Source organism: Phyllobates terribilis, unplaced genomic scaffold (genome assembly GCF_046119375.1).
Source record: "Phyllobates terribilis strain yellow unplaced genomic scaffold, ASM4611937v1 Scaffold_5__5_contigs__length_657084704, whole genome shotgun sequence".
NCBI lineage: Eukaryota > Metazoa > Chordata > Amphibia > Anura > Dendrobatidae > Phyllobates > Phyllobates terribilis.
The window spans coordinates 458414407-458441468 of NW_027362765.1; the positions used below are offsets into that span (position 1 = coordinate 458414407).

Sequence of the window (27062 nt, forward strand, 5' to 3'; positions counted from 1 at the left end):
TGGCAGTACACTCCTTTTTTTTTTTCACGTAAATGATCCTCTAGGTAAAATTTTGCAAAAAATCAGCGAGTGATTAGTGGCAGTGGTGCACGGCTTAGGTAGGGTTAATCTGCCCCTATATGTGAACCTGTCTTGTTTCACGTGGGCGAAATATAAGTCTTAATTGTTGAAAAGTGGAACAATAGTAAAGGGAGGTCCTGTTTTGTCATTGTATTAAGACTCTGCTTTGGTTCACTGGGTTCGCCTTTGTGTATTATCTGTATTTTATCCTATGGGATTGGCTGGAAGTGTTTGACTGGAGAACAAGTTTCTATTACTGGTGAAGTTGTCCAAACACTTAAGGATTCATTCAAAACCAAGTGTCCTAAAACCTTGCAAAGATGCAGATTATTCATAGACACGTGCTTTAATGACTGCGGATTCGCTACCGGTATACTCAGTGTTCATCATATAACCGCTTATGATATTCCTAAGTATACATGACATCATTATGATATATGGCAATCAATCAGAAGTTACTAACCTGTCCAATAAATCTCTCCGGTTAATGGTTCTTGCACCATAAACTGAATAATTATTAATACAAGACTCAGTATTAGTCATATTATTCAAGAAATTGATGTGTGCATGGCCAACTGGACCAATAAAAAGGCTTGCTGCTGCAGCACCTCTTGGAATATGTCCTTTATTTGTACTTATTGGTAACTATACTGCTGCAATAAGTCTTTTCTTCCCATCAGGCTGTGTTTCTTCACTTTATGCCTGGCGTGCAGTGGGTTAAATGCTTTAAGGCGCTCCAGTCATTGCATTCTTCAATTCATAGTCTCTTGCACTGAATAGGTTGGACCTGACTGGTTATAAAACTGTCTTAACTAGTGACAGATTTACACAGTCTGGGGGTAGGTACAGGAGAATTGTAGGGTTTCACTCCTGTCTGGGGCCTGCTTGGAATGTCACATCCCTGTGTAGTGTAAACCTATTTTCTCTGAGAGGCCTTTTATGTTCCTCATTATAACAAAGGATTCCTCTTCTGTGCAGTGAAAGTTAGAAATCACTGCTTGTTTAACTAGTTATACCCCAAGAGAGCTCCGGGGGTAAGAGTTACGTCGATATATGCTTAGAATTTATACATCCATCCAAAATCTTAAGTATATGTGCATTTATTACTAAACTGTATTTCAGAGTTGGGCGTTTATTTCCAGCTTGTAAAAAAAAATTTGGGAATTTTTAGGCATTTTTTTTCCCCATGTATTTCAGTTTCCAATAGAAAAGTTTATAAAAAAAAATTTGAATAAAAATATGCACCAATATGCTAGCTTTCTAACCAAAAGAAAAAAACTTCAAGGATCCCCCAAAAAAGAACCAAAAGTGTTAAAAGTATACTATTTTTAATATGTTTCCTATTGATGGGCAACAAATGGCGACCGCGATTAAAAAGAAAAAAAAAAACGCTGCAGCTTTCACTGCTGAAGTGCTAGGGGTTTTCATCACATTCCACCCTTTGCAAATCTGCGGTAAAATCCGCAGTATAAATGGACAAACTGCAGGTTTTAGATCTGCAGTTTAGGTGAAATTTTGGGAAAACTCATTTATAGTGCAAATAAACTGTCCATTTTTCATGCACAAGTTCTTTCTGTCATATTCACAAATAGAACTATGGTAGTCTATGAGGCTGTTTTACATATCTGACTTTTTTTTTTCCTATTGGACTGAGTGGTCTGTGCATAATCACGGAGATGTGTCTGATATTGATCCGAGCGTCAGATCAATAACTGTAATGGAAGTCTATGGGCCTGTGAAAAAAATCAGACAGCACTTGGATGCCGTCCGTTTTTCATGGACTTATAGGAAAGGTTGGGGACACTTGAGTAAAAAAAAATCTGAGAAAAACTGATTAAAATCACTGTTGTATGTGAAAAAAAATGGATATCTGAATGAGCCCTAATACGCAGTCTAGGATGGAAATCCTGGCCAAAAATATGCTGCGTCTATGTACATACAACTAAGTTTTCCACTCCATAGATTCTTGTTAACAATCTGACCAATAAAAATTGCAGTGTCTATGGTTATACAATCATCAGTTCTGCTCAAAGTAAAAGCGTTTATGTATTTGAAACTTTTATTGGCTCGAACTTCAAAAATAAATGTGGCATGATGGATGGGAAAACTTATAGAAAGAAAACTTTGCCTCTTTCCCAATGGAGAAGCACATTGGAAGCTGGTCAGATTGAGGAGGAATCTTCAGGTCTTTGGCCAGCCTGAGTATTGTAGATAAATAGCCACAGGTTGCCATCCCCGACTCTAAACACTGGAGTGACTTAATTATGATGCACCTCAGGAGTTGAGTAACATATGCCAACTGCTGCAATTCTTCTGCTTATAATGTGCCCAGTGTTTGGATTCTTCCAGGGTTGTAAATGGTCCTTTCATGCTCGGATCTGAAGTGTTTGGGGGAAAAGTGCTATCTAATTAAAGTAATTATCAGTACTCTCCAAGCTATAAGACCAGAGTGTTTTGTTGAAGAAAAACCTAGATGTCCTTTGTATGAAACATGTATTGTGCAAGGCTTGGTGAATATACTTTGTGCTCTGGCATCTGGGACTTTTACGGTTGTATGTTCGTGTGAAATTCTGCATTCTTAACCTGTAGGGTGAAGTGTATGTGACGGCTGTAGAGGTTTTCAGGTCTCATTGTAACTTTTAATGGGGGTTGCAAAAGCTTCTTGATTCTAAGTAGTGAGTGATGGGGAAGAGGCTGCCCCCCTCCCATGCCTTTTACAGAATGCCAATTAAAATGCAGATTAGAAGCATTTTGTGATCCCTACAAAGCTTTAGAATTAATATCCATGGTGGGGTGTTAAGGGAGGAGGCCAGATCTTCTTGGAACTAAAATAAGAAATTCTATATGGGATTTGTAAGCACAATTAATGGCGATGAAGGCACTTTGCCTTCTAGGGATTTGGATTTAATGGGGAGCAGGGGTTAAACCCCTTTTTTACATGGAGGCTTTAAAGAACTTTAGAGATAGCTATGTTAAAGAGCGATGAATCGTGTAAAGAAGGTGCCATTTTAATGAGGCGAGATGTTCTTATAATTGGAATTTTTGGCCATAGAAACGAGTTGCTTGAAGTGGGAAGAAAAATGAGACTACAAGTTGGCTCTGACATTGCTTAGAGATGCTCTTCTAATTGATATCGTGCTGACAACTGTAATGATTTCAAAAGTGGCTTTGACAAAATTGCTTTGAACTACGTTTATCAGAAGAGTTGGAGGACAGCAACTCAACTTTACCATAGGCCTCTTATTTCACATGTGCAGGAGCTCTTCTAAGTCCTTCAAGTGCCCTCTTAAGCAAAACTGCTGAAATCCCAATTAATTAGGAACACGTAATAATCGCAAATATGGACGCCTTCAAAGCTTCTACATTCAGTTGTCTTTATATGGGCAGCACGGTGGCTCAGTGGTTAGCATTGTTGCTTTGCAGCGCTGGGGTCCTGGGTTCAAACCCCACTAAGGACAACATCTGCAAGGAGTTTGTATGTTCTCCTCGTGTTTGCGTGGGTTTCCTCCCAAACTCCAAAGACATACTGATATAGAATGTAGATTGTGAGCCCCAATGGGGACAGTGATGACGATGTCTGTAAAGTGCTATGGAATAAGATGGCGCTATATAAGTAAAATAAATACTCTTTCCCAGAAATAGACGCTGAAGATATTTTAGGTGAAACTGAAAACAATGGAAAAAGTCTCAATATTGCAGATTGAGGATCTTGATACAAAGGCTGTGGATGAATTGTTTCTGTGGAACTGAAAGACTTTTATTGTGCTAATGTCGTCATTTAAAGAAAACAATGCCTTATGAGGGGTGGAGAGGCACAATAGCCTTTTGTCTCTTTGTCTTGTTCCAATGTCTCAATTAAATCTGCCATCATCACAAAATTGTTTAAAGCTGTAGTGAGCCCTTTTCAGAAAATGATATTTAACACATAAGTATAGGTTAAAGTAATGTATCCAACTCCAACTCTACAAAGTTTCTTCTTTGAGTTAAACAACTTTTGTTTCCAAACTAGACCAAAGACAAAAGAAGCAGTGATACTGTCTGCCATTGTGCTTCTAATGAACTGCCTAGTGAAAAAGTAAAAATATCAATGATTGACCATGAGATCTTAAAGGGGTTAAGATGACAAAAAGGGTCCGCATTTTCACCAGAAACAGCAGTACTCTTCTCTATCTGATATTGCTTGAACTTTGGGCTGGGATCACATTTTGTGTATTTGGTGCCCATTCTACCCCTAGGTTTCTAAACTGAAATCCACAGCATTTCTATATAAAATAACAGCGTGTATTTTGAGTACTTATTCATATGTTTTTATGTGCAGATTTGTATCATCGGGTTAAATTTTATATATCTAGGGTTCACATTGAAAATAATGGGTAAAATTATCACCAAATAGGTTAATTTCCAAAGCAGAAATTGACATGCTGAGGATGTAAAAAATAATTAAATAAATAAAAAACACAACTAAAATTAATTACTGTGCGGATTCCGCAACTCACAATCCACAGCATGTGAATGTTGTCACTGTAAAATGCTGCGGATTTATATTAAGAAAATCCGCACCAGATCTGCAGTGTGTGATCCCAGCCTCAAATTGTATCTGTGCTTTTAGTTAACTTTTTTTGACACATCAGATATTTTGATCAGGTTTACAGGTGCTGAGATTCACAACTATCACTAAATTGAAGGTCCAGAATTTCTCAACTGAGCTTTGTGCTCCTTCGAGACAGAAGGATGTCGCCTATTTCCTCATCTTCAGTCTCAGTGCATGGCTCAACTAAGGTTTTCCACCTCCATGTTTTTTTGATAAGTGGGTATCACAGCACCTGGACCCCCCACATATCTAAACTTCTAATATGTGAAAAGTTTTTGAAAAGTGCATTTACACTTTTGGTAAGCTGCAATACCAGGCACAGCCAATGCACTAGGGTGGCACTGTTTCTGGGGATGGGGAATTAATATGTCTATTCATTGAACATAACCAAAATATTGCTTTTTTGAAACTTTTGTTTTACTTTGATTAGTAGAGAGAAATTCATATTCTAGTCCTATAGGGGTTTGAAAAAGTTTCTGCATATCCCCTAATGTATACAAGAGTATGTTCTACATATGTGACCACTGATATTCCTGTTGCTCCTACATTGGTAAGGAGGGAATTTCCTTGGCTTGAGGTGTCTCATTAGGAGAAAGATGTGTCTGCTTGAAATCTCAGTCATTTTGTTTATATGTTTTAGCTGAACTATGGACAGTCGCCCCCCCACTCTTTCTTCTCCAGGGGTCTATCTGACTGGCCAGATTGGGAGAGGTGTGATGGATGGATTAGTGACTGGGATATGTAAACTGCTCCAGTTCCCTTAAGATCTAGTCCTAAAAGTGAAAATAAAATAAACAAATATCCAGTAATGGTCTCCAGGTGCTAAAATCCTCACTCCCCTGATATAAACTAATTGATTTATGCAGCCCCATTCTGGAGGTGGACAATGGCTGTTTACATTGTAAATGGTCAGTTATTGTGTATTCTTTGCACTAATTTGGGAGGTATATGGCCTGTTAAGGATATCAGGGGAGGTAGACCTACCTTCAAATTGACTCTCTTTCCATGAAGATGAGTTTACTTTAGCTTTTTACCTTTCTTCACTTGAATTTTGGACAAGTACAAGAAATGGATCCTACATATCTATACAAAATGTAAGGTGATCCAAAATAGTTTTTCCATCTTATTCTTTATGGGGCATTCAATTGTGGCTTTCTGATGCAAAAACTAAAAGAGGATAAAATAAAAACTACTAGAATGATTTCTGTATACTTTCCCTCCCTTTTTAAGATCCATTGGCCTGTAAATCTGCATTACAACGGCATCCTCAGGTCAGTGTGTGACTTTGCTCTTCCCAGTGATCCAGTATCTGACTGACATTTCCATCATTATTAGCATTGTTCCTGTGCCGCAATTTTCACACACATGTTCTGCCATGTGCATCTAACCTATGGCTAACTGCATGTGTTGTTTATTTTGTACCCAAAGTCGGGATCTGCTCCAAAAGGGAGACATATGATACTTTCTTTTATGTTTCCCCTTTCATTAGGATCTGATCATGGTTTTGGGTAATAATAAAAATACATATGAAAAATGTCCTGGAAGTAAAACCATGTGGACTAAGCCTTATTTAGAGAAAAAAAATGGATGTGCAATATATCCAGTACTCCCTCTTCATTCACTTAAAGGGGATTCCAGGCTCAACTTATTTAACGTAGGAATTGAAAGTACACTTGAGAACCCTTGTGTCTTATGTCATGCCCCCTTATGGCATATGTTGGAGCCTTCCATTGGAGTTGTATGCCAAGAGCATATTTATCTCCGATGGAAGGTTCATGTGCAATGGAACTTCTACTACCTAGCTCCAAGGAAACGAGCCCTTGGTTTTTTGCCTAGTAGTAACCTAAATTTTTTTTGAGCTAGCAAGCCTGAGATACAATCCTATCTGCATTGTCCCTCTTAGCCATTGCTCTAGGTGTCTTCAGAGTCTACCAACACTCCAAAAAGTCAGGTGATGGCATCAATGTTCTCTTCAAGTTGGTTCCCTGGCCACTGGGTTTTGTCTTTTTGGATAGCTCTCTATCCGCATTAGATTATCCGAACATCTTGCAGCTGTCATGACACAAATGTCATAAATCTAGAATGTATCACATTGAATAAAACATGAGGGTTACAATAATATAACCTTTTTGGGAATAATTCTTTTTGCGAGCTGATGCTCAACAATGAACTTAGTGTCCGCACTCGTCCATTCTGCAGGGGAAGTTATTTTATGTGGGAATGCATTCATATTTTGCTAATAAATTTACTGTTATTTTTGCTCTAGTGCTAACACAGACACGGAGGAACAAGAGGATGTATTGAGTAACTCTACGACCAGCACAATATAAGCTTATTATTCACTGGACCACCCCGCAAGGGGCCATAATGTCACAGTTGTTTTGCTGTTAGGAAGGTATTCGGCACTTTTCCCTGCCAAATCTCCTTGGTCTCATTTCTTGAGTTTAGCCAAGTCATTCTGGCATTGTCCAGTGTGCATGGCTCACAATGGGAGGGATGGAGAGTATGCAGTGAATTGGTGATTGTGATTGCAGGCCTCTGCTTGTACCGGTGCGAGTTTAGCAGCCTGTACTTGGATGTAATTAATCATTGGCAGGTTGACAGCTTCACACTGGAGCTCTGCTCTTTGGTAGACGTGAAACTGGCATTTGGGGATGACATAAAACAGACCCCGAATCGAGTGAGGAAAAGAATCAACAATTAGGGCAGTTTGAGGCGGCTGCAGGTTTAAGGTAGCAGTTACAGACTATTCCAAGCCAGTTAATAAAAAAGCAAAATGTGGACTAACTCCTTGTACTGCACATTCAGAAGCAGCCACACTCCGTAGTTGCAAAGCACGGCGAAATTCACATAGTTTTTGAGGAGTTGATGGAGTGTATTCGCTCCCTCCCCAAAAAAATGAAAAGCTTAAAAAATGCTTTGAAAAGTTTACTTTTATTTACGGTATATGGGATTCCACTTTGCTTATTCAGATAAGAAATATTTTGAGAATTTTTTTTTAAAAACGCCCTATGGAAAACAAAAATATGCATGTCTCTTCTTTGATCCTGATGGACTGCACCCCAAACTAGTCACTGTTAACTCCAAAAGGCTGCAAAAGACACTTTAGGAAAAAAGAACTTTGCATGAGGAAAAGAAAAACTGCTCCAAAAACTTCCCAAAACAGGAGCTGTTGACCAAGCAGAATCCGCTTTAAACAACTCATTGTTTTTGAATGCCTCAAAAACTGTGTTTAACAAAGCCTACAAGTGACTGCAATAGATGTTATTTCTTCATGCAGATACATTGGAATATTCAGTGATATTTTTTTTCCATAAAGATTCAGAAGTGGTATTCCGTTGAATCCCCATACTTGGAGCACACACACTCCTTGTAACATAGAACAGCGCAGTCAGATGTGCTTTTATTTATCATGCTTATTGACTAATGATGTAGTTAGTGCTTTTTGCATAGTTCAAACATATTCTGCAGAGCTGTATTTCTCAATGATGCTCACAGTTTTACATGGACATGAAAAATCTTAGCAAGTGAAAGCATCATCCTACCATGTGCGACATCATTGTTTGGTCTCCTCCGGTATGGCTTTTACACTAGGGTCCAATATATAGAATAGTGGTTTGCAATTCTGGGAGTTGTTGATTGGGTAGTCCTACTCCAAGGTAGTGGTGTTTGCAGCTATTATATATGGTATATTTCTAGTTTTTAAGGTTGAAGGTAGACTTAAGGCTATCGAGTTTAACCTATAGCCTAAAATGTTCATCCAGAGGAAGGCAAAAACCTCATGGGGCAGACTCGAATAGCTCCATATTAGGGGAAAAATTCCTTCCCAGCTCCATACAGCAATCAGACTAGTTCCCTGGATAAACATCCCATAACCTGTAATATTCTATTTTTCAAGAAAGGCATCCAGACCCTTCTTGAATTTAAGTAGTGAATCAACCATATTGAGGTAGGACAATAGAATATGGAAACATTGGTTGCTGCCTGTGCTGTCTATGGATGACTCTTCTGTATCTCCTGGGGCAGGCGGGACAAACTTTTTTTTTTATGCCCGACTATCACAGTCAAGCATAAAAAAATATATATATCCTCAACATCACGTTGAGGATTGCACAGAATCGCCATTTGCCAAAATCTATTTAATTGAATCCAGTAAAACAAAATCATGGCGTTACTGCAACTCAACGGGTATGACTTATCAAAATTGTCTAAAAATAAAATGAGCTTTGTTTTTATTAGTAGCCAATCAGAAATCATCATTAAAGCTGATCTGGAAAAATGAAATCTGGGCTGTTTGCAGTGGCGTAACTAGAGTCCGATGGGCCCCGATGCAAAATTTGGACCTGGGCTCCCACCTCTTTCACGTCCCGCATGTTGGTCAGATGTATGGGCTCTTGTAGCGTTCTAAATCCTATGAGGAAATAACAATTGCACCCCCTCCCCCAATGTGTAATAATTTCCCCCATCTTGGGCTGCTTCCTGGTATATATGTCCGCCATCCTGGGCCCATCATAGTACATATGTTCCCCATCCTGGGATATATGGCCCTCACCCTGGCCCCATCATAGCATACATATATGTACTCCCTCCTGATATATATGACCCTTATCCTTGGCCAATCCTGGTATATATATATATCCCCCATCCTGGTATATGAATATCCCCCATCCTGGTATATGTCCCCTATTCTGCTTCTGTTCTTCGAAGCATAGAAAAAAAAATGATTCTACTCACCTTCCCTCCACTCCCTAGCCGCGTGGCATCTTCTTCTGAAGCCGGCAGTTGTCTTCAGCATGCAAACGATGGGAGCACATGACGTCACTGCCATGCGCCCCCAGTCGCGTGCACCCTGACGTCAGCTGCTGGCCTCTGATTGGCCGGCAGCATGTATTGCAGCCATGGGTCTCTGCACCACAGCTGATTTTTAATTTGAATTCAGCTCCAATTGAAGTTTGCACTAGCGTCGGCGGGACCTTCACCTGCATGGTCGCAGTCGCAACCTCTGCGACCTTGTGGCGCCCCTGAGGGTTCAGTCGCCACAGAGGTACTGCATCTCGCCAAGAGGTGTGGTATCCCACTCTCAGGTAAGAATAGAGTGCTGCCCGGGACCCTAACACCTGCATCCAACACATCCACTTCAGTAGGGCAGGGCGAGATTGCTCCTAAGGGAGAGCACAGTCCCTGGTCCCTGGCTGGAGTGGAGGGGAACCAAGTGAGGGGGAAACATGTAGTGGGTGTGGGTGGAGGACGTAGATCAGGGGAGCACAGGAAAGGAAGTTGTATAAAAAGGGGAGCCATCTTGTAAAGACAGTTCAGTTGGAGGAGGAAAGTGAGATGAGCAGGGGCTCTGCACGAGCTCTGCTCCAGTGTAGGCCTAGAGAGAGGCCCAAGACTGAGGAGAGGAGCAGGAAGGAAGGCTCCAGGAGGAACGAAGGGATCCTAGGGGTACAGGCAGTGCTGGAGGCCACCCATACGCCCAAATCTACCAAGTGTGGAAGGATCAAGCCGCAGAGGGGACCGGCCCCTAAACTAGTGGAGAACTACAATGCTCAGCTAGAAACCGGAGGCTTCTGTACTTTTAGGGTGCAGTTGCCACAGACACAATTATATCGCCGAAAAGGTGGCCACAGAGGGTCCAGGGGACTGCAGGTCGCCCGACAAGACCCGAGGCTACCGGATTGGGACACTGATTGTGAGGCGCAGGGCAGGGGAGGGTGAGAGCCAGTGCAGGAAGACGACTGAGGAAGGCATACAGAAAGGGGTCCCGTTAAGTGCTCTGGAATTACCTGAGGGATTGCTGAACCCCTGCCTGGTGAACGCAGCGCGACGTGGGAGGCTGTAACCTGTACAGTGCAACCTGAAGAACTTAACTGTGAGTAAACTCTGAAGACTGCACCCCACTGTCTTTGTGAATTACTGCTGCGCCATCACTCACTGCACTACAACGCCCAGCAACATCTACCACATCTCTACACTGCCCTGGAGCTAACCTCTGCCTGTGGAGAGCTGAACCAACTCTGCTGCACTAACATCAGCTCCAGAAGTTCTGCACAGCAGCGGCGGCTCCATATAGCCGCATACCACAGGTGGCGTCACAAACTTTATATATAAAACTATAAATCCCCTGTAAATATTCCCCTTTTGATTGACCGCCCAGGGTCACGGACCGGGTCACCGCCACTGTGACAACTCCCCTAGCAATGACCGGCCTGGCACCGAGTACCCCACGGCCCAGGGGGCGCGTCAACTGCGATCTTTACGCCCCTGACTGGTTGTTATGGGCAACAAGGCCAGTTTTACTTTTAGACAACAAGATAAATCTGCTCCAATTGTTTACTTTTTAGGATGGGGCTACTGTGCATTGAACATGAAGATCAAGGTTTTACATTCTGACATTGCTTTTAAAGGGGTATTCCCATCTCCAAGATCCTATCCCAATATGTAGTAGGTATAATAATAATATTAGCAAATACCTCCAATTAGAAATGTAGTATAGTATTTTTGATTTGCTATGCCACTTACCTCATGTGATGCGCAGGCAATACAGGACCTTAGGTATCCATGGTTACGACCACTAGCAGCTAGCTGTCACTTTATCAGTGGACGTAACCATGGATACCTAAGGTCCTCCAATACCTGCACATGAGGAAAGAGACATAGCGAATCAAAGATTCTATACTTCATTTCTAATTGGAGGTATTTTCTATTATTATTATACATACTACATATTGGGATAGGATCTTGGAGATGGGAATACCCCTTTAATGACTGTTAATAGGATGAACCATGACAAAAAATGCAAAGTTTCTAATTAGTTGTAAGTGGTCACTAATTTTTCCCCATGTGTAAGTTCCATTCAGCTGAAACGTGACATGTTTGCAATTTCGTCATTTTTTTGAAGAAGCAAATCCCAGCTCTAAAGTAGTCACAGACAAATCGCACAAACCTACTTGGTCATGACTTGTCTGAGAATTGCTGTGGTGCTACCAGAGTCGCTGTAGTCTTAGGAAAAAGCTGCTAGCAAGTTCTCACAATAGCAGGAACTCTGAGTATGGCCAAATTTATGAAACTGTCATGTGACTTCCTCTCTTTTCATAGAACAATTTTTAGGCAACGGGAGAGAGGCAGTGATGCTGTGATTCCACCAAAAATCAGACACCAACTGCCCAAGCATAATCTAGTCAAAATATACAGTTAAAAAAAAAAAGAATAAAAATGAAGAAAAAATTTTAGTTCTCGGCAGTGCGAGTCCTGTTTGCACAAGACAATGCGCCGTCGAGAACAATGATTTTTGACGCTGCGCGAAAGATCATTGGGTCTGTTTACACTGCAAGATCATGAAACGAGTATTCTTAACAATGCTTTTTCACGATTATTTTGCAGTGTGAATGCTCCTTTAGCTCTCCAAATTTACAACATTACTATTAAAAAAAATAAAAATGTAAAAACATCAGATACTACAAATACAGTTTGCTGATATAATATCAGACCTCAGAGCAAATATCTCTGGCAAAGTGCTGATGACTTTCATCTACTGTTGTTAAGTGAACATGGATAAATTGTAGGGTCAACCTTGGTGAAATTTACAAAGTATTATGGGATTGCTTTATTTTATTTTCTTCTAATCAAGGCTAAGGGTATATGCACATGTTAACTATTTGCTGCAGACATGTCTGCATGAAAAACATGACTCTTGGCAGAAAAAATGCTGTATAAAAAACCAGGCGATTTTGCATTTTTGATGCTTTTTTTCTTAAGCATTTTTCCCCATTTCATTAGAATAGGTGAAAAACGCTGCAAAAATGCTTAAAGACTTGACATGCTGCAGATTTGAAATCTGCAAAGAAAAAACAAGCAACATGTGTAATGACGTTTCAGAAATCGTATTCACTTTTCTGGAACAGTAAAATGCATTTGTTGCTGCAAAAAACGTGATGTGTAAACATATCTTTAAGGTTTTTTTTCTCATGTTCTTTCATCTGGAGTGCACTGCTCCCCAGCCACACAGATTGCTGGGGGGCGGTGTACTCCTGAAGATTGACAGTTCAAACCAGGAGCATGATCATGCATTTGTCACTGCAGCATTGAAGGAGCGCAGGGGCACTGAGGTTCATTTAATGAGGTTTTCAGTGATGCACTTGCAAGATGGCACTTTTTACCTAGGAAAACATCAGCCTGTGATAGACTTCAGAGGTGGCCGATAATTTAGGCAACAAGCCGTAAACTATAGAAATAAAATCCCTACATACTTGAGAACGGAGAGAACTTTTAATAAGAAGTAAAGTGTAAAGTTGCTTGTTTTCACAAGCACTTTGCAGTTATCCCCATTTAACAAGATGAGGCAAGACAGCGGGTAGTCTGGAGTTATGATAAACTGAGGATAGGTCACCTCTATCTACTCCGGAATGGAGTTGTAGTTTTCATCAATGGCCACTAAATAGTGAATAGAGCGGAGTTGTGATCAAGCATTGATCAGTGTGATATTAGCATAATCCGCCCAATTCTTTCAGATGAGAGAACACACGATGGTGTGACCCTGGCCTAAAGATAAGTCGTCAACATCATAAGGTTGGACATTCCATGTATTGTTGAAAAGTGATGGTAAGAAATGTGTAACTCTGAAGAATAAAGGTAGAGCTGTATATAAGCATTTTGGAATTACTACTGAAATGGGTCCTAATGTATTCACAATTCTGGACCTACATGCATATGGGGGAAGTAGTTATTCAATCTAATGAGCCCTAATGGGCAGGACACAAGCTCCCTGTGGCATAAAGAAGCTCAGCAATAGATGCTGGGTATTCTGCCCTTGGTATGGGACACATCCTTCTTCTCTTGCAGCTGAGATCGCTGCCAGCACATTGATGTGGGTATGTTGCTGCCATGTGCCGCAGATGTTACATATGGAAGATAGAAATCTAATATTTTTTTTTCTTGACTTGATCCATTTAGAAACTGTCTCACTCGGCCTTGAAAGGTTTTGTAAAACCTTTTGGAATCATTTCCATGTGGGTTGAACAATAGAAAAACACAGCAGCCTATTTACCACTCATGGCTGTATGGTTTTGTGTAGTTAATTAAAATTTACAGTTGCGTGAAAAAGAGCTGCCTTTGCAGTTGTGAATGATGTGGTGACTTGGAGCCAGATATTTAATTGGGTGCAGTCGGTAAGCGCTGTCAGGCGCCGTGAAGAGGAAGATGCCTTGTTTTAGAGTAGCCCAACTATTATACATCTTATTGCTATCTTGGGGTACAGTATAAATTGCACCTGCAGCCTTTACATGAGCTGAGCTGGGGACACTAATGAGAGAGCGAGACTGATGGTGGTGCCTCATGTTATAACTTTTAAGTAGAAATCATCCATGTTTCCGTTCTCTTGGCCAATGGTAACACAAGGTCTGGCACTTCTATTTCATCGTTACATTACATTTGTAATTTATTCCATAATGGAATATGTAACAGAAGCAATGGATGCCAAGCGGCAGGGTGTGAGGAAAGCCCTCAATAGCCAGCTAGTAGGTTTTCATTGTTTTCTTCATCTGTTTTCCTCATCACAAGCCCCATTTCCACGTGCTGTTTGGTCTGCATGGCTAAACACATGAAAACATGAGTTTATATTGTGCAGTCAAGGGTTAAAATGATGCAGGAAATCAAAAACAAATGCACCAGCATCCTCAATATAGGAAAAGAACCATAGGAAACAATGGTTGTACTAGGTCGTTTAGTGCGGATAGGCTGCCATTGTTCTTGGCAGCGCGAGTTCTGCTTACACCGGACGTTGCACCGCCAAAAACTATGATGATCTTTGATGCTACATAAAAGACCATTTCACCCGATGAATGAACCTTTTGCTCATTCATCTGGTGATCGGCAGCCTGTTTGCACTAGCGTTTTTAGCAAAACTCGTTCATGATTATCTTGCAGTGTAAATGCCCCATAAGTTTACGACTCTTTAGGTAAATTAACTTGGTACACTGTTTGTAAATGAAGTAACAAGCAGGGGCATTATAGGGGGTGCAGAAGTAGAATTTGTACTTAGACTCTGGAACATGAGGCCCTAAAGGCCCTTTGCCATCCAGAAAACCACCAGTACTATAAATGATACATGGTAGATGAGAGCCCTGATAAAAAAAAGAAAAAAAAAAAAAAATTGCATTGTGACCCAGGAGTCTCAAATAATTTTCTTTCTGATAACCAGTGTTATCTAAAGGCTCCCATACACATCCGGCCAAAGTAGGCTAAGCAATTTTGGGAGAAGCTTCACAGATTATATATACTTGGGTATAGGGAGTTTTCTGACTCTCATCCGACAGATGGTGTCAGGGTGAAGAAGGGACCGATATGGTGAAATCAATGCCTGATTATTCTTGGAGACAAGCCATCACAAGAGATGTCTCCTGGACCCATTCTGAATACATGCCCACTCTGCTCAGTTGAGTGCATGTGTATTGGGGAGTTCAATAAGTTAATCTTTGACAATTATCTTACGTGTATGGTCACCTTTGTCTTATTTTTGCTTCCTAAAGAACTGGATTGCCCAATTTGGATTTTCCATGTTGTCGTCTTTTTTTTTTTTTTTTTTTTTTACTCTGGGTGCAAGATTTTGGCATTGCCTGGCCGCCATATACCAGTGTTGCTAGCTTCTACTATCATGGGTATTTATTTGGATCTACCATCTAGACACCATAAAGGAAACCATGTTATTCGGGCTGATCTACTCTCCACCCACCTGCTTTTTCTAAAAACTGGTGAGATCATTACAAAATTAGTCGTGGTTCAACCTAGAAAGTGGCTGATTCCGCTGCACTTAAGTGGTGTCAGCTTAGAAACCTCCATTTAGTTATGTAAGGAGCCAGTAGAAGGGAGCGATTGTTGTATATAATACAGAGAATTCAATTATTAGAAAACACTTGACAATGAATGGGTCATAGTAGAGCAGAAGAAAGGAGTAATCCTTTAAGCCTATTAAAAATTAAGATAAATTAACTAGAATACTGATTACACATTATCGGATATAAAAAATAATAAAATCCCTTCTCCTCCTATAAAGGATATCTTTTACTTCTCAGCTAGAGTCTCCTGGACCGAATTGAATCTTCAAGCTTGTGTTCCTTGGAACAAGTGGACGTTCCTCGATGTTATGTGTATATTAATCCACATCTGCAAGCATTGGGCAAACAATCTTTTCAACCTGAAGGACCAGTAACCTGCCCCGAGCACAATCTGCAGAGACCAGCGTCATGTTTCATCTAGCCTTCAGTAATCAAGCCCTGTATTTACAATTCCTGGACAAGAAGTCTGTAAAACTTGCTTGTGTTTAGTCATCCTGTATTGTGTTTATGGGCTAATAGTCATATAAAATGCTGGGACATTACACTTTTACTATCTGAAGCTTTCCCTTTCTTAAAGGCTCGTTTACACTGGGTGACTGCGGATGTTAAATGACCGCCGACCGACTGCAAATTTACCAATCAGTGGTCGTTTACTAGTCTCTTTAGACATGCCGACAGCTCTTCTGTCATAGATCATTTTGTGCACTTAAACAGTCAGTGTTCTCGGCAGCATAGATCCTGTTTACACAATGTGCTGCCGAGAAACATAATTTTTAAGCAAGAGTGCTCTACTTGCTCGTTGGGTGATTGGCAGCCTGTTTACACTTGCCAGTGATCGGAAAACGAGCTTTCTAGGAATGCTTATTCACAATCGGCCAGTGTAAATGAACCCTAAAAAAACAGAAGTGGAGGTTATAAGCAGTTCACTGGGCACAGCAATCGTCATTGGGAACAACGGGGTTCATGCCATATGGTTTACATTTGTATTTTGTGCATTTTTTTAGGATAGGTGCTGAAGAAGGGTCTGTAAATAGACTGTGAATACGGTTGACTGTGCACTTGCCATAGATGTCAATTATTTCTATAGTAAAAGAGAAAGTATTGTTACAGAGAACAAACATTCTCCTTTTAGTTTGATGCCTCAGGCAGCCCAGTTAGATTTTGATAACCTTTATCCAACTTTGACACAAAAAATGATTTGTTTTCGAGCCTTCGAAAACTGAATAAACCATTGTATAACATGTTCTTCTCTATTAGGAAGGTCCCGATTTCAACACAATTATGTAGATGCCAAACCTGCTAAATATATATATATATATATATATATATATTTACTTATGCTAACTAGAGGTTAAGTTCTGCCTTAAGGGAACAAAGTCAGGCTGAAGCCATCTTCTTCCTTTTAGGCTACCATTATGGCAGTGATCTTATCAAACACTGCTACACTGGTACAAAGTAAACACTAGGTTTACCATCTGGTACATAATTACCTTTATATGACACATTGACTATTTACCCACAAAGGAAAAAATCCACAATTGGCTTTACTTTTAGCATTGCACAAGTTCTTCAAGACAAAAACATTGTATCTGGATAAAGTTGCATGTGGACACAATATGGAAGGACTCCCGAATAAAACTATTTTATAGCCCTAGCTTTGTTAAACTATAATCACATAATTTAATTTAGATTGGAATAATAACAATAGTGAGCAAGAGCCGTGACTTTTGATGGTAAAAGCATAGTAAAAAAAAAAAAAAAATGGCTAGAAATTTTTTATTTTTTTTAAACCTGCCTGAGATATTATGGATAAGAACTTGACTCTCTCTGCTGTAGGGTCCATTTACATAGACTAACCTTTTACCAATCGGCATTCGTTTAAATGCCTGTTTGCATCGCTTACTTTGGTATGCCTGTGTAATTACAGGCTGCAAATGACCCGATGAATGAGCAAAACGTGTGTTCACAGGGTCAAATTATCTTTTGCACAGCGCAAAATCTCATTGTTCTCATCGGTACATCATCTGGTGTAAACAGGACTCACATTGCCGAGAACCATGGCAGCCTATGTGCACTGAGTGATCTATTATAGATGGCTCAGTACAAGTCCTTTACTTTGGTTTGTCTGTATAAACAGGTAATTAAACGACTGCCAATTGGTAAAAATTTACTGATCAGCGGTTATATCATGCCCCCAGTTGGTCCATATATTCTCACAGCTAGTCAGAGATTTGATATTTTTGTTGACTGATCCAGATGAGGTTAATGGGATATGGCCAGGCTCGGACTGGCCGACAGGTGAATTCCCTGGTAAGCCCCTGTGCAGGAGAGGGCCACCTAGTCTTCTATATGAGCAGTAGTTGGCACAATAAACTTGATTGTCTATGTACAGACAATGGCAGTATCTTATCAATCATTTAACAAACTACCTAGCTTAATATCTAAAAGGTTTGTGATCAAGGGTAATGCATTATTTGCATGTAGCTGAAAAGGGGGCCCTCAGAGTCAATGTTACTGGTGGCCCTTTTGAATGCCAGTTCAATACTGGATATGGTCCTAATCTTATACCTGGGAGACATGAGAAAAATGGGATTGGAGAGGTTGGAATTTCTCATAAGATAAGCAGTGCCAGTTTTATTTTGCAGTCACTTTTTAACCTTCAGAGAAAAGTCAATTAAATTTTTGCCACTTTGCGATGACCATGCCACATTACACAAGTATTTTCCAAAAGAAACTTTATTTGGGGGCAAAAGCGTGCCGTATGGAGGCACCATACAGTGACTCATAGAGCACATATGGATCAGTGTTATGGAGCTGCCTTTTTAGACGTCAGTTGCTGGGGTTAAACTTTAGTCTAATACGTATGGGCACTTTTAAAGTTCTCCATATACACATTATATGAAACTGGGACAATGAGTGATTGTTCATCTGTTGAATGAACATTTGTTCTGTTGATGGCCCAAAACACATCACAGACTACATCAGCCATTTTTTTTTTAACTGAAGATGCAGCCGGCGTTGCACATCTTCAGAAAAAAACAACAACATGCCCAACCGGTGTGGATGATTCTATTCTATCAGTCGAAACAAAGAATCATATGTTGTGGTTGAAATCGTCCATTTTGTTCAACTTTAGCCTCTGTACGGGGTTCCTAAGATCCGAAGAGCTGCAGAAGCTCTTCCTGTAAGGGCTTGTTCACATGACTGTATATTTGGTCCTAGTGCTGACCGTGAAAAAATGTAGCCCACTCGGTCTAATATTATTCAATTGGGCAGTGCAGATGACCAATTTTTTATTTTTTTTTCCACTGATCAAATCTGCATGTGAAAAAAATTGCAGCATGCCATAGTTTCTTCCATAAATCGGATGAGACTCACCCATTCAAGTTTATGGGTGTGTAAGCAAAAATCAGTTGCCATATGGAGCCACCGTGAAGCATCCGATTTTAACAGAAACATTGGAATCCTGTAACATAGGAAATGGTAAATGGTCGTGTAAATGATAGCTGCTGGAGGAAAAAATGGATTGTATACGGACTGTACACAGTTTGCACATGGGTGACAAGTGATAAAATATTATTTTTTTCTAATATGCTCGTATGGACCTTAGCATTTTAGTTGTCAAACTGCAGAGATTACTAGCTCCAATTCAGAACCATCAACCTTGGATGATCGTAGAAAATTAAAGTCAAATAATAAGAAAAAAATAATAATAATTGTGTTCCATATAATCCGTGTTGAGCATTTCCATACATTATGTGACTTTTCTCTCTAAGCTCTTTTATATGGGTTGGTGGATCTGGCATTTTCTAAATTCATCACTGTTTACCGCGGCAAACAGCCTACAAGCCGGCTTACACAATTCCTGTCCTTCACAAAGCATCTCTCCCCAGTTTCTATAAGACCAAGGAGAAAGCTGAAAGATAAAGTTCTATTTACATATATAGCTTACAAAAGCCAAGTCTCCTGAGACGGTCAACAAACACAACCACCTGGGCACTTACATTCCGAAACGTTTCTTCCTTTCACCTTCTCACAAAAGAGGCTTTTGACTATTGTAACACACGGGCCTTTGTGCCTTTTGTGGTAGTCTGCTGAAGCATGTTGTGTGTTTGTGGAGGTGTGTGTATGTGTGTGCTTAGCGGTTGGAATGTGGGTTGGTTCTTACAATTAGAATTAATTGCCTCATTTTTCCTTCCATGCAGTTATGCTGGGGCACTACTACAAGTCTCCGATATAAACTTGCTCTTGGTATATGTGTCAGTGAACTGGAACAGTTCTTTCTATTGTGTCCTGACCGTGTAAATCAATTCTTTAGCTGACAAAATTGATTAACTCTCTCTCCTCCCCTCGTCTTAATAAAGACATGAAAGGTCACTCAAATTAGTAAATTCATTGAGTAAATTTTTCATAAAACTTCGTATTAAAAAGCAATACTTTGTTTTTTTTGTTTTTTTTTAATACACTAATGGCGCCTGTCTTTCTCAAGTTCAAGACACCAAATTCATTATTTAGCGCACCTTCTGAGTGACGTGTGCCACATCAGAATTTCCACTCGAGCATTTCTGCCGTATAAAACATCCTCACTTTTGATGAATTGAACAGGCAAGTGTGGCCACGCCACATCCCGCCCCTGACTCCTCCTCAGTTCCAGTCATTCAAAGTGGCACCAAAAACAACAAAAGTTGAAAAACTTTTTCACAACTATCTGTTGAGCAAAAATGTTTGTGCCTTTTTTTTCAAAGATTTTCCACCACTTTTCTGGTGTAAAAGCTTTGATAAATCAGCCCCTAAGGTTATATTATTTATTTATTTGGTATGCTTATTTATATAGCTCCATCATATTCCACAATGCTTTACTGACACCATCATATAACTGTCCCCATTGGGGCTCACAATCTACATTCCCTATCTGTATGTATCTTTGCAGTGTGGGAGGAAACCAGAGCACCCAGAGGAAACCCATGTAAGCACGGCGTGGCAATTTTGGAGATTTTTTTTCTTTTTGTTTGCAGACAAAACCTTCTCTCTTGAGAGTATAATCACTTCATATAAAATGTTTATTTTTTTTGGTGCAAATTGCATGTGTGATGTAACAACAGTACATTAATAAAGTTAGTTTTATACACCGGAAATGCTGCACAAATGTTGTACATATTTGCAATTTCTCATTACTTTCAATGGGTAAAAATAAGCAGCAAAAAACGCTGAAAGAATTGAATTCGCATGCTGTAGATTTTCAACATCGCAGCTGGGTATGAGATTTCTGAAATCTCATTGCTTTTGCTTCTATTGTAAAATGCAAAAAAATATATATTACCAAGAAGTGGCCTAAATTTACAGTTCATCTTATCAATATATGTTACTTATTGGCTAAATAGTGTTTTGGACGTCAACTATTAACTATTTCTAACTGATGTTAAAGTGACAATACGCTTTCAATAGCTGTTGATCACAAGCTTGTAAAGTCCCCCATAGCTGTTGGCTAAAAGATGGTTTAGCCAGTAGCTGTCTTGTCCGTTCCTCTGAAACTCATGAGCTCTCGCTCTGCTGAGTGCTTGTTTGTTGTCTAACCAAGAGCTGCTGCAGGACATCTCTGCTGGCGGCTTATCTCATGGAGAGCTAAAGAATTGACAGCCATACACAACCTGAATTTTATCTGAAAAATCTAGACAGACCCGGGAAATCCAGTCAAAAGCGATCTCTTCTGATCCCCTCTGATTCTGCTCGGCTGAGCATTCCTCTCCAGTTTATGAGAGAGTTGCTGCCACAATCATCGGCAGCAGCTTATCTCTACACTGAACCGAAGGATTGAATTCCAACGGCCCCACTCATATCATCCCATATAATCTGTCAGGTGACGATTGGGAGGTCCCAATACCCATTAAATGGTCAGCCAATCCTGCTCAAATTGGTGAGTTCGACCAACTTTTATCTAATATGTATGAGTTCTTTACACGAGTGATACTTTAAGGCTATGTGCCCACGATGCAGAAATGCTCTGGATTTTTTCCTGAGCGTTTCTGCATCTCCCTGGCAGAAGAAACGCATGCGGATTGTACATGTCGATTGTACATGCGTTTTTCCTGCCAGGGACAAGCGGAAGTGAAGCGTTCTTCACATGCATTTCCGCATGCGGGTTGACAAGCGCTTTCCAAGCGATTTTAGCATCACTTGGAAAGTGCTTGACAACTTGGTCACACTATATCAATCCATGCAACTGGCATGGATTTATATAGTGTGACCGTAGAATGTTAAAAAATAAAAAAATAAATCTATACTTACCTTCCGATGGCCCCCAGAGTCTTGCTTCGCTCCGTCCTGGCTTGCCGGCAGCTCGCGGTACACTACACTACACTGAAGGACCTGCCGTCACATAACTAAATGACGTCATCGCAGGTCCTTCAGTCCACCGCGAGTTGCTGGCAAGTGAAGAAAAGAACACCGCGGGCCATCAGAAGGTAAGTATCATATTTATTTTTTATTTTATTCTTTTTTTTTTTACAGGTACTATGGTACCCAGGTCCGGAGGAGAGTCTCCTCTCCTCCAGACCTGGGTACCATCCGCACATTGAAATGCATGGAATGCGCATCTACATATACAGTGATGCGTAATCCAAGCGATTCAATGCAAGCCAATGGCGGCGAAAACGCAGCGCTTCCGCAAAATAATTGGTAGTGCTGCTTTTTTTCCGCAATGATAGTCCGCAGCGGAAATTTCCGCAGCATGTGCACAGCACATGCGGATTATCATTGGGGAACATGGCAGGCCTTCTAACAAGCGTTCTTTAAGCGTTTCTGCGGCGGAATTGCTGCTGCAAAAACGCTTAAAAAAACGCATCGTGGGCACACAGCCTAAAGGTCCCTTTTGGTTTCCGTAAAGTACAGAGCAGATATCATTGATAGGTATGTGAACTAAAGAAATGGGAGTTAAAGAGGGGATCAGACTATTATTTTTTGCACTTTTCAGTAAACAATATTCTAAAGAATATCACTGTCGGCCTGAATTGTCTGATAATAGGGAATTCTATGTTGTACAGAGCAAGAACAGATGCAAGAACAAGGGAAAATTGGGCCGAGTGGGGGAGATGCATTAAAAATTGACCAGGTTAATGCTTTCATTTTCCAAAATGTCATTAAAAAATGAGAAGTGAAAATCTTTCCTTTGCACCAGTTTATCATTTATAGACATTCCTTTTATAAATGAGACATTGATCTAAAGAAGGGGTAACTACACACTATATAAAACCTTTGCAAGGCCTGTGTTAATATGGACTCATTCAGACATCTAACTTTTTTTGCACGTTTTTATCCCAGTTTTCATCCATTCTTGATGTGTGTGTCTGTTACTAGCGTCTGCTATGCAAAAAAAAACCCTCGACCCTTCTCCTGCCCATTAAAAAGTAAAAAATGGAAAACACTTGGATGAGCCACAATTGGCATCCAAGTGCTATCCGTTTTTTTTTCATGAACCCATTGACTTGCATTTCTGAGCTTTATCCAAGACTGGTAACAATCATGGACATGTCGCTGTGTTTTGGTATTTATTCTTTTTTTTTCTCCGATACTCGGGTCCTGATTCATCAAAGTGATTACACCAGAATTCTGGCATGAAACGCTTTGAAAAGTCATAGCATTTTTGCCCAATACGAAGTTGAACACAAATTTTAGAACTTTTTGCGCATTTCCATCAATTTTGGCCAGCAACATGAAAATGGGCGGAATGGGGATGGGGAGTGGCGATGCCTAATTCATGAGAAGCTGTGGTATACCTTTGACACAAATCTTACTCTAGTCAATGACTTGAGTAAGATTTGTAGTGAGGTGCACAGAGGCGCACGCCCCTTTTTAAGACAATCATGAATTCATTAATATTCTATAAATTTAAAGCTTGGATAGAACAAGTACGTGAAAACGGATGTCTTAATGAGATCTGATGCAAAGATCTCCATAACTGGTGCCATTTAGAGGACTTGAAAACAGGGTCTGCCATGTGCTGCCTACGGCTATTGTTTTTCTAGTCACGGGCAACAACTTTAATTGTAAACTTTCGAACTAAAAAACTGAGCAGCAGAAAGAAAGAATGATGACATTGTGGTGTTTATCGCAACTGTCCCAAATACTTGTACACGTGTATTTTTATACATTTCTCTATGAATTCTTAGTCCTCATGTTCTGGCTGAACACACTGCATTTTTAGCTCAGGGGCCTCTTGTTCTTCTTTTTTTTTTCAAGCTTTAGGTTAAGAAAAAAAAATCCTTCACATCAAGAAAGTTAAAAAATGATTCTAGTCTGAGGAGTTGGCACAAGCCATAAATATGTTTTTATGGAGCCAGCAAGTTTCAGCAGGAGATTGTATAAAGGGAATGTTTGTGGAAGTGCAGTTTTTATAGGGGAGTGTTTATTTAAGTCTTCCATGGTAAAGGCAGGGGGCTTCAGGAGAGGTGTGTATACCGCCATGCTCCTACACTTGTGTATATAGGTGCAACAGGAAAAAATGATTGTGTATTGTGAGAGAAACCCAAGCTTTAGCTGATGGGGAGGACTTGGCAGCAGTAGCTTACATGGTGTTTTGTTATGTCCATGAATGTTAATAAGATGTGTATATATACATACAGATGTAACGGAGCAGAATTTTCATTTTAACCCTTTTGGGGCATCAGCCTTGCTGCATGTGACTACATCAGGGCAGATATAAAACCTCATATCTAAAGCTCTAGTACAATAAATATATATAATGTATTTTTTTTAAACATTTCAGATTTGTGTAGTAAATCATAACCACAAGTTGAGATGTCGATAATAATCTCCATACGGTGCACATACCATACATTCTCTTATGTTTTTCCTCTTGGCCAGGGAGGGCAATCTTACTCCTTTGCACTGTGGGGCTCCTTATTGTAGTGCCAGGGTTTTGGCACTCACGATAAAGGTTGGCAGCATGGTGCCTCAGTGGTTGGCACTGTTTTGTGCCTCTATAATATGTGGTCCCCAACCTTAGAACAAGAGTCCACAAACTTTCTTACCGAGAGTCACATACAACTCTGTCGATTGTTGCAAGCCACAGCATATGCGGATAAATTATAGAAGCCCCCTGTGTGCCTCTTTGAAAATTATAATCCCTCGAGTACCCCTTTGTAAATTAATAATACTTCAAATGCCCCTTATAAGGTAGTAATGCCCCAAGTAGCATCTTATAAAGTAATAAAGACCACCCTTATAAAGTATGTGTGCCCATAGTGCCCCTTTATAAAATAATACCAGGTGACGCCATATAAAGTAATAATCTCCCAAGTGCCTCATTATAAAGTAGTAATTCTATGAGTAGCCCCTTAAAAAGTAATAATGCTACAAGTGCCTTCTTTGAAATTGATAATGCCCTGAATGCCCCCTTACAAAGTAAAAATACCCCCCCCCCCCCAAGTACTACCTTTAAAAAGTAGTAATGACCTGAGTGCCGCTTTAAAGGCCGGGGTCACACGAGCATATATTCTGTCCTCTGAGAGAATTGGATTGATTATGGTACTGTCACTTCAATCAAACTCTGATCCCAGTTTGATCCGAGTGTCAGCTTAGTGTCATGAACTGTAGCACTGGTGAGAAGATGAAGAAGAAAGTTTTTCCATCTTCTCCATTGTGTGAGTCCACGGAAATCAGACTGCACTCTGATATCATCCTAGTGCAGCCGGATGATTTCCATGCACCCATAGACTTAAAGTGGTGCGTGCCATCCGGTGAATCAGTATGAGAAATAAAACACTGATCTGCACTGCCCCATAAAATAACATAAACGATAAAACATCAGATAGCACTCATCCAATGTATACGCTCGTGTGAGCAAACCCATAAAGTAATAATGTCCCTACAGTGTCCCCATAACAAGTAATAATGCCACTGGTGTATTCCAATACAGTTGAGAGTGGCATTCACTTGAACAGCCGTGAGCCACACACAGGGCATGCGAGTCACAGGTTGGGGACCCTTGCCCAAGAATATACTATAAAACACCCACATTTTTTTTAAGCTGATTGTTAGCTTTATTCTTTACCCTGTCCTCAGACATAATAAAGCAGGGGGATAGGCATCTGGAACCGCTTATCCCAAGAGAAAACAAGAGTATTGAACTGAAAAATCTATGCTGTTGGATCCATGTTTTCTTTGACATTAGATGTCATGTCAGGAGGATTTTGTCCTTGCACAGACATTATGCTGTGTACAGGATCCTCTAGTGAAAGTGTATTGTCTTTTGGTAGTATTATTAATGCTGCCCTTTCAAGGTTTACATATAAACATTATTATTATTTTCCTTTTTGAGCTGCATACATCATAACATCAGCCTGTGTTATTAAGACCTTAATACATAAAACAAAAAGATATTCGACTTATGGGGGAGCGCCAATGAAAAGTGGAAATGTGTAAATGTTATGTACTGCTGCTTGAGTTCTCCTTTTAATAGTCAAAATCATAAGTACACCCCTTCAGGGCTAGAAAAAACTGATGGAAGCAATCCTGATAACCATGCAGCCAAAGGATTCAAAAGACGCCTGGCTATGTGCACATGGAATTTTCGGAGCAGAAACGGAGCAAAATCACTTAAGTTTTTGAGGAGGTTTTAGAAAGTTTCCACTCAGTTTCTGCTCCAAAATCTCATGGAAAATCTCTAGACCGTTTCCATTTTATTTGTTATCTTGCGTCCTGAAATAAGTTTCTAAAATCTTGATGAACTTCTCTACCTATATGTTTCTGTGTGCTCACATCCATCCATTATTCACTGTAGGTTGAAATATACAGCCGCTTTATAGTTTTGGAAAACCAGGTGCATAGAGATTTTATCATCTGCATTCCTAAAGCTGATTTGTGGTTTCTCAAAAATAAATAAAAATATTAAAATATAAATCTAAATATGATTTTTTCTACATAGTTGAATGAATACATCAATTTATACATAGTTGTTACATACATTACGTACAATGCATTTAGTGTTTTTTAATTATACAGGTCATTTACACAGACTTTTATGCAATCAAAACTGAACTTCCCTCCCACCCTCTCTGGAAAGTGACGCTCTTTATTCCTAGTAGGAAGGGGGGGGGGGCAAGTTGGAAAATGCAGCTGTAAAAACTCTGCAGGCAAGATAAAAAAAATGTCTGTAGGTCCTGCAAACAAACTGCTCTCACAAGAGTCCAGACTTTAGTTGTTGAGCAGAAACTTTCCCTGCCGAAAATTCCTGATAAGTTACACAGTGAATTGCCTTATATTAATTGTATGCATGGAATTGTGGAGTAGGTGCCATGCCTCCTAACCTCATCGCTTTGTATACATGGGCGTGAAGTAAAGTATCTTAAAAGGGTTGTCCAGGCTTTGGGCTAAAGTCTGCAGGCACTCTGTGAATCCCCACATCACGCAATGTGCACGCAGTCAGGATTCTCTGGTTCCGACACTGGGAGCAGGCAGTCATGTGGCAAAGTATGCAATTTGCATACTTCCGGCCACAGTCCTACTAGACGTATCTGGCCTCTCAATTTACTTGTATTGTGTGACTACAAATGTCTAGTCGGCATGTGATCACTTGTATACAA

The 27062-nt window shown here is 40.1% G+C and overlaps 1 protein-coding gene across 7 annotated transcripts in view; it reads left to right on the forward strand.

The window, feature by feature from the left end:
- FGFR2 (fibroblast growth factor receptor 2) overlaps positions 1-27062 on the forward strand; it is a 91224-nt gene that overhangs the window by 1105 nt on the left and 63057 nt on the right. The window lies entirely within an intron of this gene.